Raw genomic sequence first — 17,514 nt, 5'->3', positions numbered from 1 at the left:
CTGGAAAAGTAGAGTAGTTTAATTTCTGAATACTACAGCGATTACTTGAAGCTGGGTAGCCATAAGCTGACCACAGGCGAATAGAAAATTCACAGAAGATGGCGAGTCCGTGAGTTGTGACGATATGCTGCCAAAAGACACAGTTCAAACTGGAGATGTTGGATGGGAGACAGACACAGGTTAGAGTTTGAATTCTTTCTTTACCGTTTCGAGCTACACATACTCTCTGTGAAGCCCGAAAATAAAGATTTCAAGTTCTAACCCGTGTCTCTCTCCCGCCCAACATTTCGCCTTGCAATCAATCATTTACATTGTTCAAACTACCTTACATGATAAAGTTATGCCATCTAGCCATAGAATTGATGGTGGTGAGACAGGCTAGTGCTTGTGAAGATCTTGATGCTGTGCAGTAGGCGGCTGTATTATAAACGTGTTCTACTGCTTGTGTGACTCGCTTCCCAATCATAGTTCCCCACAAAACTTCAACCTACAGTAGTTCAGGTTCAACTGTTACAGATTTTTTTTTATGAATGTAGTATGATGTATGAATTATTTTCTTATTAAATTTATGTGTCCTTCTTATGTTCATATTTAAAGAAAATAAGATAGGAAGACTTACAGAATGCATAAAGAGAAGAAAAAAAAAATGCGTGGCGGACTGAGATACTGTACACATGTTTCACATTTTATTTAAAAATATTGACCATAATACAAATACGTAGGTACTGTAACATTTGTCTACTTGTCTACGGCCAGACGCCATAATCCCGTAAGTGGTGGCCGTTTGTCTTTGAGTTAGTTGTTTTACGGGGAGGGTCATTAACTCTCCGCCAACCCACTTGTTGACACGTAAAGAACGTGTATGGGTTGGTTATATGGTTACCACCCAGCGTTGTAAATGGTTTCCTAGTTTACAGGAAACCATTAGGCTTGTCACTCAGTGAAAAGCCACCTGAAAAGGAAAGAAAAGTAGTAAATAGTGACAGGAGAGATGGGAGGAATTGGAAGAGAGGAGAGCAGACAGAAAAAGAATAATATAGGTGAAGGAAGAAGTAGGCAACGCTACATCAAGTGAGTGGATGATGCTCTCCACCACCTACCAGTAGGCAGTAATTAACCCGTGTCATCGCCACACTCCCGCCTCTTATGTACACAACTCGGCGTTTGTTTACATCATGACGTCAGCGATAACACTGCCACTGCAAGAGGCATCGGACGCTTGGTGGCACATCTTCACTGGCCATTTATTTAACCTATTACGATTCATTATTATCTTGTATGTTACGTATATCACTTTGATATCGATATAATTTCATCAGAGGCATACAAAACGATATTCAGGTGGTGTAGCGTCAGACTATATTGCTACGGAAGAGATGTTACGAAGCTTCCACAGCCGCTTACATTACAGGATTAAGCTTCATGACTTAAATTCAGCTTCCAGTGACACCCGTGGATCTCCTTAAGCCTCACCTGTACAGGATGAAATTTCGGTGATCTGTGGACTGCGCAACACGTCTTCCTTACCTTTCTACCTGTCTACAGCTAGAAGCCTTAATCCCGTAAGAAGTGGTCACAAACAAATCGCCACCATGTAGCTCTGTCCTCTGCCATATCGCTGCCCTCCCCACAACTTACACCCCTCTCTATTATATAATACCTCTCTAACTCCACCCTCTCCATCTCATCCCTGGGAAAGGGGAGGGGGAGATCAAGGATGAGATAGAGTGATGAAGTAGAGAGGAATATGAGGGAGGGGGTTATAAGTTGGGAAGGGCAGGGAAACGGCAGGGGACACGATGATAGCTGCATGTTACACGTCAGTACCCTTTTGCATACTGTAGATGCAGAAGTGAAGGAGCGTTGTGGTGTGGATGTGGATGTGATAGGAAACGTAACGAGAAACACATTGAAACAGTTTGCCCATGTGGAGAGGATAGAGAGCGAGAGACTGACAAGGAGAGTTTCTGTGAGTGAGGTGGAGGGGGGGGGGAGAGGGCGAGGGAGGCTAAGGATGAGATGGAGGGATGGAGTGGAGAGGTGTATGAGAGAGGCAGGTGTGAGCTGGGAGCAGGGCAGTGAAATGGAAGGGGACAGGGCGACATGGATGCGATTTGTTTGTGGCCACCCCTTACGGGATTAAAGCGTCTGGCAATAAATAGATAAATAGATGCAGACTGTATTGATAGTACAAAGATATAAATACAATCCCATGGAGTTTAAGAAAAGGCCAAGAATGAGGTGCTTTGAAGACTCCTTGGCCAGTCAGAATACTGCCCTAATAACCTGGCCTCATTACACCTGCAGATCTACCTGGGCTGCACCCCGGCCTGGTGATGGGCATTGCCTTACCTGTGGTGGTGCTCATGATGGTGGCCGTGGTCTTCATCGTCAACAGGTTCTTCGCACCAGCTCCCTGGGCTCTGTTAGTACTTGCCTTGCCTTGTCGAGAGAGAGAGAGAGAGAGAGAGAGAGAGAGAGAGAGAGAGAGAGAGAGAGAGAGAGAGAGAAGCGTAGAGACTGATATAAAGCAACAGAAAGATTTTTGAAAACAGTAAATCGAGAGAGTGACAGATGAACTGAAATAGAATGTAATAGTTCAGTAACGCGATAAAGCTACAGCTGAAAGTGAGAGAAGTGCTTTGGGTAAACAGTTGGGGAGTAGTGGATCCTCCTTTGAATTCACTGGTAACTTGCTCCTCTCCACCACTATAATGATTCTTTTAATGCAAGAAAGAAGGAACCAAAGGCCAGGAACCAGCGAGATTGTTCTCTCCAAGAAAAAAAAAAAAAACTAGATAGCAGAGAGCCAAAATCAAGATCCGTTCATTTAGACGAAAGCATCTAATCCATTCACTGCCAAAGGCTTCTACTAAGCTCTACAGAATCGTCTGTCCACTAGCCAGATCAGAATAAGTAAAATGTTTGGCACTCTCACCAAAATGCGTCTGTTGCATATCCACAACAGTATAAGAAATCTTAGTAGCTGACGGAGCATATGACCAAAGCCGACTCATTTTGTACTTCATTATCAAGCTTAAGTTACCAGCACTCTAACCTAATAAACAACAGGCTTCCCTTCTTAAAGATGGCTCCTGTGGTGTGTGTGTGTGTGTGTGTGTGTGTGTGTGTGTGTGTGTGTGTGTGTGTGTGTGTGTTTAATCTAACTGCCTCCAGACAATTTTAATTAGCTTATGAGAGCTCCATAGCGCTGGCTAGGGTTTATGAAGACTATATCAGACACCACCAGTACGAGAAAAGAAATCATACCTCATTTCAATCAGATGGTTTGAAGGTTGCAAAACTTAAATTAGAAATGCGTCATTGTTCTGAAGGGGTTAATGATACCATCCCAGGGCACTTGATTATCGCTACTGACTCAGGCTTATCCTCTTTTCACTTTGACATGGCTTAGAGAACGTGTAAAGAAAATATTGACCGCACGTGTCCTCTTACTTAAACTACTTTAATTCACATTTATTGCAGCCTATCCGTGATTAGGCAAGTTTGGCCGATTCTAAAGTGTCCTGAGGTAACCTTTTCTCATGTGTCCTAACCCAGCGTATCCAATTCTTAAATCAAACCTACTTTTTAAAAACTAATCAACTCTCATTTTTACACAACCAGCCCTGACTTTCCTTGTTAAAACACAACTAACGTAAAGATGTATAATCAGCATTCTTCAGTAGCATATCACCATCTACTCATATACTTAGTTGATTAAGTTAATTAATTCCTATGCCTAACTTGGCTATGTGTAACCATTCCTAATATAGCCAACCCTGATCTAAATTTAACTCTCATAACCACACTAACTAAACCAAGTCTAACCTAGCCTAATATAGAGTGAAACATAATTTGTATGTCTTCACCTAACGAAGTGTTAACTAACTGTACCTGTCCTAACCAAACCTAAGTGAATCAAGCTTAACGTAATCCAACCTAGTGCGACTGACTGAATCTACTTTAGTGCAGAGTGACAACGTAACTTACTGGAGCCTAACTACACCTACGCTGATGTATTTGTTTTGGAGAAAGCGGTGCCGATGGAGCTAATATTGTGTAACCCTCATAACCCCTTCAGCCAGATGCAGTGGCGTACCTGAGGGAGGGCGTGGGAGGGCTGTTTGAAACTGCCCCACGGGCCCCCAATTGAGAGGGTCCCCCAAAAGCCTTAAAAATTTATAAGCTTGTTTATTAATGTTTAAAAACATAAATAATTTTCATCCCGACAATCCCGGCTGAGATATTAGAAAAGTTTTGAGAATGAGGAGGGGGCTAGGTTCTTTGCGGGGCCCCCCCTCCAGGAGGGGGGCCCCCACAAAAAAACTAGCCCCCCGGGCCCCCAAATCTCTAGGTACGCCTCAGGCCAGATGACACATATTTTATTCTGCTACCATCAGATATTTATTGCTCAGTGTGGGACAGATGTCTAGTAGGTAATGAAGGCTATAATTATCTAACCTCTCCAGTTCTGAATGTCATAAGCTAAATAATTATCGTCTAAGGAGACAAGGATAACGATATAATACATTGTCGAAGTGAAATGATTGTCCTAACTTGACCTAACTTGATTTGTCAGGGAGAAAGCTGTGTCGGTGGACCTGACGTGGATGCTCACGGCTGAGGAACTGATGCGGGGTCAGAGGCCGATCCGCCTCTGCAACCTCAAAGCCACCTTGACAAACCTTTTCATAAACGGTCAGTCTCTTTTGCCTCACGCTTTATGCCATTTACACGTTGTCTTGGACACTCGTGAATCATAAGTTTTAGTCACCCTCCATTCAGTCCCTCACAAGAAAGATGATAGTCATGGTTTTGCACAGAACACACATGTTGCTGGCGGCTCGAAGCGTTGTTTTTCTAGACTTTATGACCACTAGCGTCATCTCCAACGTTTTCTTTCTCGGGCTATCTGTCAATGCTTCAAACTGCCATTTTCCATCGGTAAACAAGTCTTTTGTTACCTGTGAAACCTAGGTACTACGATTTCCCTCCATCCGAGAAAGGGTTAGATACTGAGTTGAACCTGGAAATGTTGGGTGGGAGAAAGACAAGCTAGAGCTTGAAGTCTTAATTATCCCAAACGTTTCGGGCTACACAGAACCCATCTTCAGAACTCTGTGTAGCCCAGAATGTTTGAGAAAATAAAGAATTCAAGCTCTAGCCTGTGTCTCTCTCCCACCCAACATTTCCACGTGTCTTAATGGATCATCTACACGAGCGGAAGCTCGGCTCTAACACCCAGGCTTTTGGGAAGTATTATCGCGATCACTTATTTCTTTACCCCACTGGCTCGAGAGACGTCGAAGCCAGGGCAGAAAGAGTCAGGTGTGCGGACACGCTTAATCTAGCAGTCCGATAATGATTCACGAACTGTTCCGTAACTGTGCTCATCTGTTTCGTCCGTGAGAGTGAGTTGTGGTTCAGGTGAGTGAGCCTCTTACAATGCCGTGTCCGCACGCCTGCATGTCTTCTACCCTGACATCGATCCACCACGAGCCATGGTGGGTAAAGAAGTTAGTGATCGCGATAGTACATCTCTGAAATATATGTGTGGATGAAGTACCTCAGAAGTGTGACCCAGAATCTTAAAATTTTGCATGGTAGAGGATTGGAGAGTCTGGCTATTTTCCTTGAGCAATCTGATGATAGTTCTCCTGCACTCATACTTTCTTACAGGGGCGCACCCGAGGGGGGGGAGGCTAAGGGGACCGTGACCCTCCCCGAAATTTCCTTCCTTGTAAGAAACGAAGTAAATAAGTGACTTGCATTAAATTTTTCTTTTCTAGCCACAATTTACATTTTCATCCCCCCCCCCCCGAAAAATATTCCTGGGTGCGCCCCTGGATTCTTATTCCTATTTCTGGATCAATCTCAACCCACGTAACTGATGATGATGATGATGATGATTAAAAGCAGCTCTCATCACTGTCTTCACCATCAATATTCTAAACAACCCTAGACACAGTAATCAACAGAATTATCACCAAAATGCCCAGCGCCATAAAAGTCAAATGAGACTGTTTCTAACGTTTTCAGATCCATATGACTTTTCCTATGTCTGTCGAAATCATCATCATCATCATCATCATCCAGTCCTTATCCTCTACTATTTAAGTGGCTGTATCAAACGTGTAATGTCGTAATGAGGCCAATGAGTTTTTTTTTTTTTTTCTGAACTTTCCAGTCCTATTCTTTTATTAGCTAAATATAATAATCTGTTGGTGGCAAGAGCAGGTCATAAATTTTGATGCTGTAATAAAGCTGTTAAATATCGATCAAATTACCAACCACCCAGTCACTTGGCCACTGAACCATCCAGTCACAGTGGATGGTTGACTGACTAGACGATTGGGTAGTTTACAAATACTTTAACAAACCAAGTATCGTATAAAGCACCCAGTCTCTTAGTCATCCAGTCATCCAGTGGAGAATCATCCATCCAGTAAACCTCCCACATAACCATCCAGTCTACTAGCCTGTCATCATCTAAGCTTCGCGTCACCTAACCATCAGTTACCTACACTTATCAAGCCATCCAACCATCCTATTGCCTTGAAGTTAATATGGTAACCACCAGATCACCTAACCATCCAGTCACCCAACAATCCAACCATCCGATAACCCAACCAGCCAACCAACCAATCGTTTACCCATCCAATTCCCTACCCATCCAAATACCTAACCATCCATGCACCCAACACACTAGCAATCCAGTCAACTAATCATCCAGTCAACTAACCATCCAACCCTTCAATCAGCCAACCCTCCAATAATCCAGCCACATAAGGGCCCAATTATCTAATCATCTTATCATTCAACCACTCGTCAATTGAACAGTCCAGTCACCAAACCACCCAGCCATACACAATCCATTGAACCAACCACCCAAGTACCTAATCACCTAACCACCTAATCACCCACTCTGTTGTCGATCTGGCAAATCCACAGATCGAGCTGGTCTGATGCAGGAGTTTGCTGATCTGGATATGACGAGTCCAGTGAGCGTGGCCCGTGTGGCGGCCCTGCCAGCCAATGCACACAAGAACAGATACGTCAACATCCTTCCCTGTGAGGTTTACGACCCTGTTTTTAAGATTAATTTTTCGGCGCTAACGAGGAGCCTACACGTAGTGCACTGTGCACCTTGGGTGAAGCAAAGCAGCTGCGGCGTCCACCCGGGAGCCTCCTTTCCCATATTTTCCTGCATCTCGCCATAAGGAAGGACCCTGGCCCGACCCTGGTGAGATGCTCGTCTGCTACAAGGGGGCACCGGCTTCCTTCATGGTGGATTTGTCTTACTGTACCCGCAGGACGACTCCAGAGAAGTAGCTGCTTTACCTGCTGTCGATGGGTCTGCTTGCCCAGACAGACCGTGGTTAAACAACAACAACTTTACTCTTTTTAGCCGTACTTGGCCTAAAAATTACATTTTCATTCTGAACGCTGAGTCAAAAGAAAAGAATGTGTCAAAGTGAAGGAAAACGAGCGTCCTTAATATGGGCACTAAATGCATCACAATTAAAATTTTCATTATACCGTTAAGCTTCAATGAAGTTAGTAATCATGTACGAATAAATATTTTCTTGCATGATCATCCATTAGCAGAACATCAAAAGGAAAGGGGGATTCGTTCGAACCCTTCGAACTCCGTCTGCTTCCTTGTCTGAAATTTAAAATTTATATAACTCGGATTCTGCAAAACATTATTTTGTGTATAAGGTTATAGTTTTACTTTTGTTTTATTAAATGTACATCATGCCTCAGTCTACTAGCTCATTAACAATGCTTCTGATCTCAGTTCCTTCCGTACACTCATGTTTCACCTTGCCTGAACCAAGACAGACACACTTACCCGAATGAATAATATATATTATACGTCTAAATTATATGTTACGAGTACTGTAACCATATTTCTTGTGGATGTAATATGCTCATACATACTTTATATACTAACCACTTCACCCTGTCTGGACAAAATCTCAGACACTGATATGATCATAACAACGAGGTTTGCCAGCCCATTTGTACTACCCTTGAAGCTACGATGTAAACAAACACACTTAACCAAAACTCGCCAGCCACTCTAATATAGTTATCAATGCTGGCAACGGTGGAAAGAAGGGCAAACTGAGGAGGATGGAAGAAGAGAGAAAAAGGACCATGAACTGGGCTCTGAAGGATAGGGATAAAGAAGCAGAGAAGACAGGAAAGAAGAGCAGAGATAGAGACGCAGAGTATTAAGTGGGGAAGAAAAGAGACGCAAGGGAGAAAAGAATGACATAATAGCAAGCAACGTGCATTGGAAGAACGCAATGTGTATAGACGAGAGAGAGAGAGAGAGAGAGAGAGAGAGAGAGAGAGAGAGAGAAGTAGTAGTAGTAGTAGTAGTAGCAGTAGTAGTAGTAGTGGCAGTAGTATTAGTAGTGGTAGTAGTAGTAGCAGCAGTAGTAGTAGTAGTATCAGATATAAAACTATTAAAAGTAATGGACCTGGTGCCATATTGTACTGGTTAGAACATGCCGTTTGAGTTTGATCTTCAGGAAGTGGATGAAGGTTTATCGACTACAGCAGAAGGAAATATAGTTCAGTACAGTGGTCCAGCCTTGTACGTCTACACCTTGAGACGGGTCATGGGAAACTGCCTGTGTGTAGCGTTTCGGAGTAATGAACTAAGTGAAGAAATTAAGGATAGCGATGTGAATATAAGTACTGTATTTCTTGTTGAAGCAATAGTAAAGTTGATGAGAGAGAGAGAGAGAGAGAGAGAGAGAGAGAGAGAGAGAGAGAGAGAGTGACTAATAAATCTCTTCCCTCTTCCAGACGACGAATCACGAGTCATTCTGAGAAAATTCAAGGGCTTTTACCACAGTGACTACATCAACGCTTCCTATATACATGTGAGTAACTGCAGTGGAACAATATACAGTGATATAGCAGTAACAAAGAGTGTGATCCAGCACAGGTGAAAACAGAGACAGGGAAAGGCAGGTTAAAGACAAAGAAGTAGAAAATGTAGTGCCATGCAACAGTTGTCGACTGGAAACAAGATGACACTTGGTAAATTTTACTGAGTCAATTAGTGTAGGGATATAATTATACCAGAGACATATGCAGTTTGATGCGTGATCCCCCTAGTGTACTGAGGCATCGTGGGGTTTTTATATTACCTTGGTGCTGTACGGGACGCCCACGATCCACCAGATTCATGACCGTACTTAACGTTGCAGCTGTCGATTAAGTCAGGGGGAACTTTCTCTTTAGTACTGTATCACAGTATGTACTTTGACCTTAACAAAACAAGTTAGTAAACATGTCGGCAACCCGATGTGATGGTAATGGGATTGTAATGTTGATGGGGATGCGTCACCACTTTTACCTGCCATGGCGGTGATAAGGACGTTGACCTGGCCCCTGGGAGGTAACGTGTCTTTGGATTGTGGCCACAAAGGTAAAGAACACATTGTGGCCATGTGGCTGTGCCATTAACTTGGTGGAAGTGAGTCGCATTTTACTGCAGGCGCAATTCATCAAGTACGTTTACTGCCTCGGTTATTCTGGCCTAACGCTGAGTGTAGGAGGAGCAAGAGGAGGGATTGGAAAGAGTAGATATCAATGAGGGTAGGACTGTGGTCACCTACTTATCTTCCATGGTGGCAGGATAAATGAATGGAGCAGCTTGAATGGTTGAGGAGTCTCGTGTTTTTGTGGTAAAGATGACTTTTTTTTTTTTTTATGTGTCCGACTCTGGGCATAGGCTTCACAGCCTGCTATCAAGGCCCAGCAGTCCTCCTACATACCATACACCTCTACATGTCACCACTTCGGCGCTAACACCCACCGTCCATATTGAATACATGCTAGGGCTGTCTCATACAGGACTGGTGTAATGGTATTAGCGGGGGTATTTTTACGACATGTCGGCGGATCTTCTGGTAGATCAGTAAAGCCTGATTTAATGAAATTCAAATCCTTAAACTGTTCCCTGCCCCAGCCGGGATTCGAACCTGGGTCCGTAAGGACTGCAGGCCACCTCTCTACCGATTGGTAAAGCCGGATTTACTTGCAGAAGAGCTCACAGTGTCCGTAGCTGTTAGTTGAATGCATGTTTTGACGCTCCATTACATCTAGACAGAATACAGGTGGGCATTGAGGTAAAGAGTTTTTTTTTTTTTTTTTTTTTTTTTTTTCACTTTGTCAGCGTCAGCCCTTGCAAATGAGAGGAGATTATGCAGAGAAGAGAACTGACGAAGTCCACAGCAAAGCGTAGGGCAACTGTGTGCACTTTGAGTCACGATGGCTGTAAGGCACGAGGCTAATCCGTTGGAGATTTTTTTTTTTTTTTACCTCAACCCAATGCTTGATTTTTTTAATAGTTAGTCATGAGGATGGCATGATTTCCCAGGAGCTCGAAACGCTTCTAAGTTTAGTAGAAGAAGGGATGTTCAACTTCAAAGGAGGTCGCTGTTGCAGTTTGCCAGCCCTTGATGGCCCATCGTGTGGGGTTGAAAGAAAAAAAAAAAAAGTGAAGGAGTAATCAGGGTGGGTGAGGAGACCATGGGTGGTGCAGATGCAGCAGTGTTGAGTGGATGCATGAGTAGTAGAGTTTATTAACACTATAAATGAAACGAAGCTTGTATGTATCAGAGTATTTGGTGGAAATGGTGGAGAGATGCAGGTGGCACATGGCGAACTTTGTGGTGGCATTGGTTGCTGGATGATGGTGGATGTTGTGAACAACTACAGGGATGTCACTGGGTTCAGGAAAAACAAACGCTGCTAATGGAGAAGTTCCATGCAACAAAGTGACTAAAAACACAACGTAATTATTTCTATGCCTTTCTAAGTAAAATATGTCCATTGGGCAAAATAAATTTAAACACAGTGTATGCAATATGATTATATCAGAAGTCCCCATGATATTTTTTAAAACAACAGTCACGATATAGGAGTTCGGGAGTTAAGAACACTTTGCACGTCGTGGCAGAACCATAGGGATGTGAGTATGGTCCCTTCCGCAAAAGACTTTATGAAGTTTTCAATCTGTGTCTCCAGCCGCAAAGCGTTGCACTGCCAGGGACCCCTAGCCCTTTCTGTGATGAGCGAAGCCACTCCTGCAGTAGAATGGTAATTGTAAGAGTGTCGTTAGCTTGCCTTTCCCTATGGTTGAAGACGGTCATGAGTCTCTTGATGCAGGTATTTGATGCTGCCTCCATTCATAGGGTGTCCTGATCCTGATGTCTGATCTCATTTCTAATGCAAACGTAACACCACGAACACGTCAATAGCACTGCCGTGGACAGTGACTCTTTCTTCCCAAACTTGCAACGTATGGCGATGATGCTTGCTGAAAGCTGAACTCCTGGAAAATCAACTATTGTAAAGACAGGCTTTTATCAGTGGTAAATCACTCAAACCTGTAAATATGAAAATCTCACTGATATTAAGGCTTTGCCAAGGTCATAAGATTACCTTCCTCTCTATTTCATGTAATGCCCCCTTCTTGTGCGCTTTTGTGAAGCAGTAAATACACACACACACACACACACACACACACACACACACACACACACACACACACACACACACACACACACACACACACACACACACACACACACACACAGAGAGAGAGAGAGAGAGAGAAAGAGAGAGAGAGTGAGAGAGAAAGCAGAAACAATAAATGGAAGAGGGAGATTTTACAAGGTCACAGACAGGAGGAAGGGCTGCGGTTATTATAAGCATTGCTTTGACAATGAAAAAAAAAAATGTGATGCTCTATACATATACTGTATACCTATTTGCAACAGGTCATCTCTGAAAATGTCTACCTCTGTATGTATTTCTGTTGCCTATGACCTCCATTCTTTTAAATGCAGTGTGTTCAGGCGTCTCGAAAAGAACGATCTTGAATTTAGCTCACTGTTATCTTTTTGGTTTTTCTTGGAGGGAACAATCATTGTGGGCCTCTAGCCTTTGGTTCCTTCTTTCTTGAATACCTAAAGTTTAGCTGTCAGTAGAAATACAGTTGATGAAGAACGTTTTCCCAAGGGCATGCACGATGATCTCCACAGAGTTACAATACACTGACGTGCGTTAGTGCAAACTACCGTGATGATTAATAAGCATACCTGAATATTGACCCCCACAGTTTGTGATGATACAACGCTTCGACTCCATAATCCTGCTCAAAGGCATAAATGAAAAATGAAAAGGGGGTCTGGAAGTACTGTCCATTGATAAAAGTATGTCATGTTTGACGCAAACTGGTGAATAAAACAAAGGAATGACGCCAATCCAACAAGAATTTGGAGGAAAGGAAGGAAGAAAGAGGAGGATCACGGAGCTCGGCCGGAAATAAAGGAGATATCCGTAGGTATTCTTACTTAGAATGCTGCTGACTCTGTTAGTAGGAATATAATAAAGCAAGGAAAGGGGGGCCGCGGGGAGGTGCTGTCATTTGCAAGAACTGGAAGTGATTAAAAAAAAAAGTTTAAAGTGTTATTGCTCCTGTTGACGTAAAGAGATTTGTTTTATATGGTATGGAAGCTGTGTAATTCATGTGTAAAAGATACAGCATCAAATGAAAGTGAAACATCAGCAAATGTGAATGAAAACGTTCATATACATCAGCGAAATTATGTAAGAATGATGAGAGGTACGTACTGTGACGCAGTGACGCAGAACAACGTGTTCAAGAATAGCTTCGGAATTGACAGTGCTATGTGTACAGAATTAAGAGGAGATTCGGGTATTGACTGTGATAGTGAAGTAAAGCATAGGAGTACATGATCCATTACAAGTGGCAATGTTGGGTGGAAGTGAGACACAGGTTAGAGCTCAAATTCATTATTTTCTCTGACGTATCGAGCTACATAGAATCCAAAACGTTAGATAAAATGAAGAATTCCAGCTCTAACCGATGTCTCTTTCCCACTCAACATATCCTTAAACTCATAGGAGTAGCTCAGGTGGTTTGGACTTGTGACGAGAACGTGGGAGAGTAAGTGGATGCTGGACTGTACAGATCTGATCGTGCAAAGCAGACGCTGCGGATAGACCAAGGGAAACGTGGGACGAACTCATTGGACGAGACCTGACTGCGATACTGTGGGTGACCGTGCATCTTTGAACGAAGCCGTCGAAAAAAAAAAAAAAAAAAAAAAACATCCATGCAAGCCTGGATCATTTGTCTCACTACATACCGGTATGCAAGTAGCGTGCGGATAATTTAGTGGCAGTGAACCTCGTGTTGCGAGCAAGCTTGTGCCACTACCTTCCAGTAAACATCTGCATTTAGTGTATGTATACAATAGTGTGACTGTTTTTATTCCTCGTATGGGACACTGCCTTTCAGTATTCATCTGAATATTGTGTACGTATAATGTAGCGGCAGTGGTTCCTCTACAGGGGTACAAGCGAGCCAAGCAGTTCATCGCAGCCCAAGGTCCCCTCTACGCCACCAGGCACGAATTTTGGCGAATGGTGTGGGAGAAGAACGTGACCTGCATCGTCATGCTCACCTGTTGTGTGCAGGCAGGGCAGGTAAGGCCGGAAGAGGGCAGGGTACGATACGACAGGGCAGGGCAGATGAGACCTAGGGCAGGGCAAGACTGACTAAGGCAGGTGAGGGAGAGGTAGGGCGGAGCATGGAAGGTGAGGCTAGGGAAGGCAAGACCAAATTTTGGCAGGAAAACTTAGGCCGGGGTAGGGCAGGGCAGTGCAAATAAAGCCAGTGCAGGGAAGGTGAATCTAGGGCAAGGACAACCAAGTAAGACTAGGATAGGGCACGGCAGGTCAGGGGAAATGAGGGCAGGACGGGGCAAGTGAGTTGAGGCCAGGGTAAGTATGAAAGTTGAGGGCAAGGTGGGTGAAGACAGGAACGGGCAGGTGAGGTGAAGGACGGAGAAAACAAGGCAAGACGTGAATTGAAGGCAGGGCAGAGCAGCTAGGGTGAGGGTGAGGGGTACACAGATAGGTGAGGACAGGCCAGGGCAAGTGGAGCCAAGGGAAGTCTGTGTGGGTGATTGTACAATACAGTAAAACAGTACAAGTATCAGTGTCTTTTAAACTTGTGTTCTGGTCCCAAGTCAGTATAGTGTTCTGATATGGATAGGACATAACAGATAATGGGATATGATAGCAGAAGGAAAATAAGTAAAAAGTGGTACATCTGCCTCATTCTATATCTCAGTCGTTAGGAAGGTCCTGTTGCTGATGGCATTAGGTCTGAATCAAGAGGAATTTTATATCTGTCCATTGTCATCAATAATTCTAGATCTATAACGATTCAGATTTAGTCCTATGTTGATATAGCATTTTTTTTTTTTTTATCAGAATACCCACATCTATCATATCCCAAAGATGTTGCCTTTCCTCCCGAGACAACCTGTAAGATAAGAGAGAGAGAGAGAGAGAGAGAGAGAGAGAGAGAGAGCAGAATACCGTACCGTGTTGTACTGTACAGGAGAAGTGCTACCAGTACTGGGGTGAGGTGGGGGAGACCCTGGAGTACCGTTATGAGGGACTGTCCGTTGTGACCGTACGTGAGACATTCAACCCAGCTGCCGGCTACACCCTACGACAAATAGCCCTAGCAAAGGTAAGGAAGGAGCCCTTAGAGTTGCTGCGCCCATGTAGCCAAGCAGAGGTATGGAACGTTACTTTACTGTTGCTGCCTACATGTAGCTAAGCAGAGGTATGGAACGTTACTTTACTGTTGCTACCTACATGTAGCTAAGCAGAGCTATGGAACGTTACTTTACTGTTGCTACCTACATGTAGCTAAGCAGAGCTATGGAACTCTGCTTTAGTGTTGCTGCCTACATATAGCTAAGCAGAGGTATGGAACGTTACTTTACTGTTGCTGCCTACATTTAGCCTAGCAAAGGTAGCCCCTGTATTCTTGTTACCGCCATATAAGCTTTGCAAAGGAAGTGTGTAGGGGTCCTTCACTACAGACATGTTTTTGGTTTTGTTTACTTCATTCCTTCTATCATCCCCACTTTTATCAGTCGTTTCTGTGTGAGATGATGATGATGATGATCTATCCTCTCCCATCCCTCTCGCGCAATATTTTGCATTTAGTCATAAAGGTCTTTGCTCTCCCCCCCTTCCCCACATACACACCTACAGTAGTATTAAATCTGTTAGTCTAGTCCACAAGATTTATTTAATGGAGCTGAGAGTGAGTTAGAAGAGTCTGAAGGGCAACAATTGTCATCATCATCATCATTTTCCATGGTCTGGAAAGCACTAATATTCTCTTTCAGCAAATGCCAGATTATTTTCACCTGAGGGGGAGTCATAGGAACATAAGTGGTGACATGTGAAGGTGTATGGTATGTAAGAGGACTACTGGGCCTTGGAAACAGACTGTGAAGTGCCCAGAGTCAGACACATTAAAAAAAAAAAAAAAAAAAAAAAAAAAAGGACCATTTCCGAAAACCGTGGCCACCTCTTTCCTATACATTCTTTTCTGTCACCATGTAATTCTGAAAAACTCCGTCATCTTTGTCATCCACCTGTTTCATCTGAAAGCCCTATCATTCTGTCATCCACATTTTGGTTTTTACACACACACACGCACACACACACACACACACACACACACACACTTTGTTGATTTGCATTTATTGAAGGCTATGCTGGGAAAGATTTACTCAACAATGCCCCCGTGCAATGATTACGATTCACGTCAAGGGGTAGGCGAAAAGAGGTTGTTAGATCGAAGTATTAGGGAAAAATATTGAAAGGCGGTAACGTAATTTTTCAGTGATATCCTTGGCACCTCCATTTTTTTTTTTTTTTTTTAATATTTGGACGAAATTCTTGTGCTGGAGGGTAGACATAACCTGGAGATAGCTACACGAAAATACATACTGTTATATACCGTAAGACTGAGGGAGTTCTATTGGTCGAGCAAGCATCGCGTTCCGTCTCAGGGATCGGCGCCTTATAATGTAATGTTAACAGCGCTGAGTGATGGGTGAAGAAGATAAGTGTTAATATCTGACCAGGCCATACCACGTTGAGTACACCGCTTCCCGTCCGATCACCGAAGTTAAGCAACGTTGGGTCTGGTTAGTACTTGGATGGGTGACCGCCTGGGAACACCAGATGCTGTTGGCATCCCTACGTGTCAGGTGGGGTTGGTGGAGGATTAGTGCCCCTCCCTGTAAAACAATTAACTCTAAGCCATTGGCCACCCCGTCTGGGATACATGGCGTCTGGCAATGAATGAATGATGATGTAAGAACACATATTTTGGATACTTGAAGAAAACTTAAGATATTATTACATCATTCTGGAAGCCGATATGATCAGATTATAAACTTATTTTCCAGAGCACTACTATAGAAATTTGAGTATATGAGAGGGGGAGGGTGTAAGTTGGGGGGAGGGCAGCGAAATGACAGAGGACAGGGCGACATGGCGGCGATTTTTATGTGGACACCTCTTACGGGATTAAGGCGTCTGGCTATAGATAGATAGTTCAGCATATGTGATGGCACAGAACTGGATGAAAGGACCAAGGATAGATAGAAAAAAGTTGGAAAACGTGTCTGTCCAGTAGTGAACTTCTGCCTATCTACCTATTGTCAGACGCCTTCATCTCGTATGGGGTGACCACAAACAAATCGCCTCCATGTCGCCCTGTCCCTTGCCATTTCCCTGCCCTCCCCCCCCCCCGACTTACACCCCCCTTTAACAAAATAATTCTGGGGAAGATTCTAATAACTTTTTTCACCCAGCCTACTCAAGTATCTCACTCCCATCATTACCATCATCAACTTCAAAGAGAAATTTGTGATGGAAAGAATTTTTTTTCCCTCTGTCTTACTATCGATGATGCACGTACAATATGTGCTGGGTATTTTTCTTTTTTTTACTGAGATCAGATTTATGTGTAGTGAATTACCAACAAAATAACCTGATATAAATGTTGTGATAATGGCCCGTATTCTTGTTAACTAAGGGGCTGCATCGTATCGTTTTCTTACAAGTGTAAACAAGCATACGACAATAGTATTCATCTGTATATTATGTATCGATATTCAGGATACAAAAGGCGCATCTAATCCCGTAAGGGGTGGCCACAAACAAATCGCCTCCATGTCGCCCTGTCCTTTTCCATTTCGCTGCCCTCCCCCCCCAAACTTACATCTCTCACTCTCAAATACTTCTCCCCTCCATCCTTTCATCTCATCCTCCGTCTCCCCCTCCCTCTCCACCCCTTTACCTTACTCACATACACTATCCCTGTCAGTCTCTCACTCTTCACCTCTACATGTACCTTTAAATATTAAGGGATAAATATTAGGGGCTAATATACCTCAAATACCTCTGTCCTCCATTCCTCCATACATAAGCGTAATTAGGTGAAACAGGTAACATACACCACCAGTTAACGAGAGTACATACTATCAAGTGCAATATCAACAGAAGGGAGCGAAGAGTCGTGAGGTGAAGCAGTTCCACTACGTAGCCTGGCCTGATATGGGTTGCCCT

At 43.5% G+C, this 17,514-nt stretch overlaps 1 pseudogene; it reads left to right on the top strand.

Annotated features, from left to right (window-relative positions):
• Positions 1–16,013: 16,013 nt before the first annotated feature.
• On the top strand, positions 16,014–16,134 carry LOC145392007 (5S ribosomal RNA; annotated as a pseudogene).
• The last annotated feature ends 1,380 nt before the right edge of the window (positions 16,135–17,514 follow it).

Source organism: Coenobita brevimanus, chromosome 20, assembly GCF_032717465.1.
Source record: "Coenobita brevimanus isolate Jiangsu-jjx chromosome 20, ASM3271746v2, whole genome shotgun sequence".
Lineage (NCBI taxonomy): Eukaryota > Metazoa > Arthropoda > Malacostraca > Decapoda > Coenobitidae > Coenobita > Coenobita brevimanus.
The sequence above is the reverse complement of the archived record's forward strand: the minus strand, read 5'-3'. Positions and strand labels throughout refer to the sequence as shown.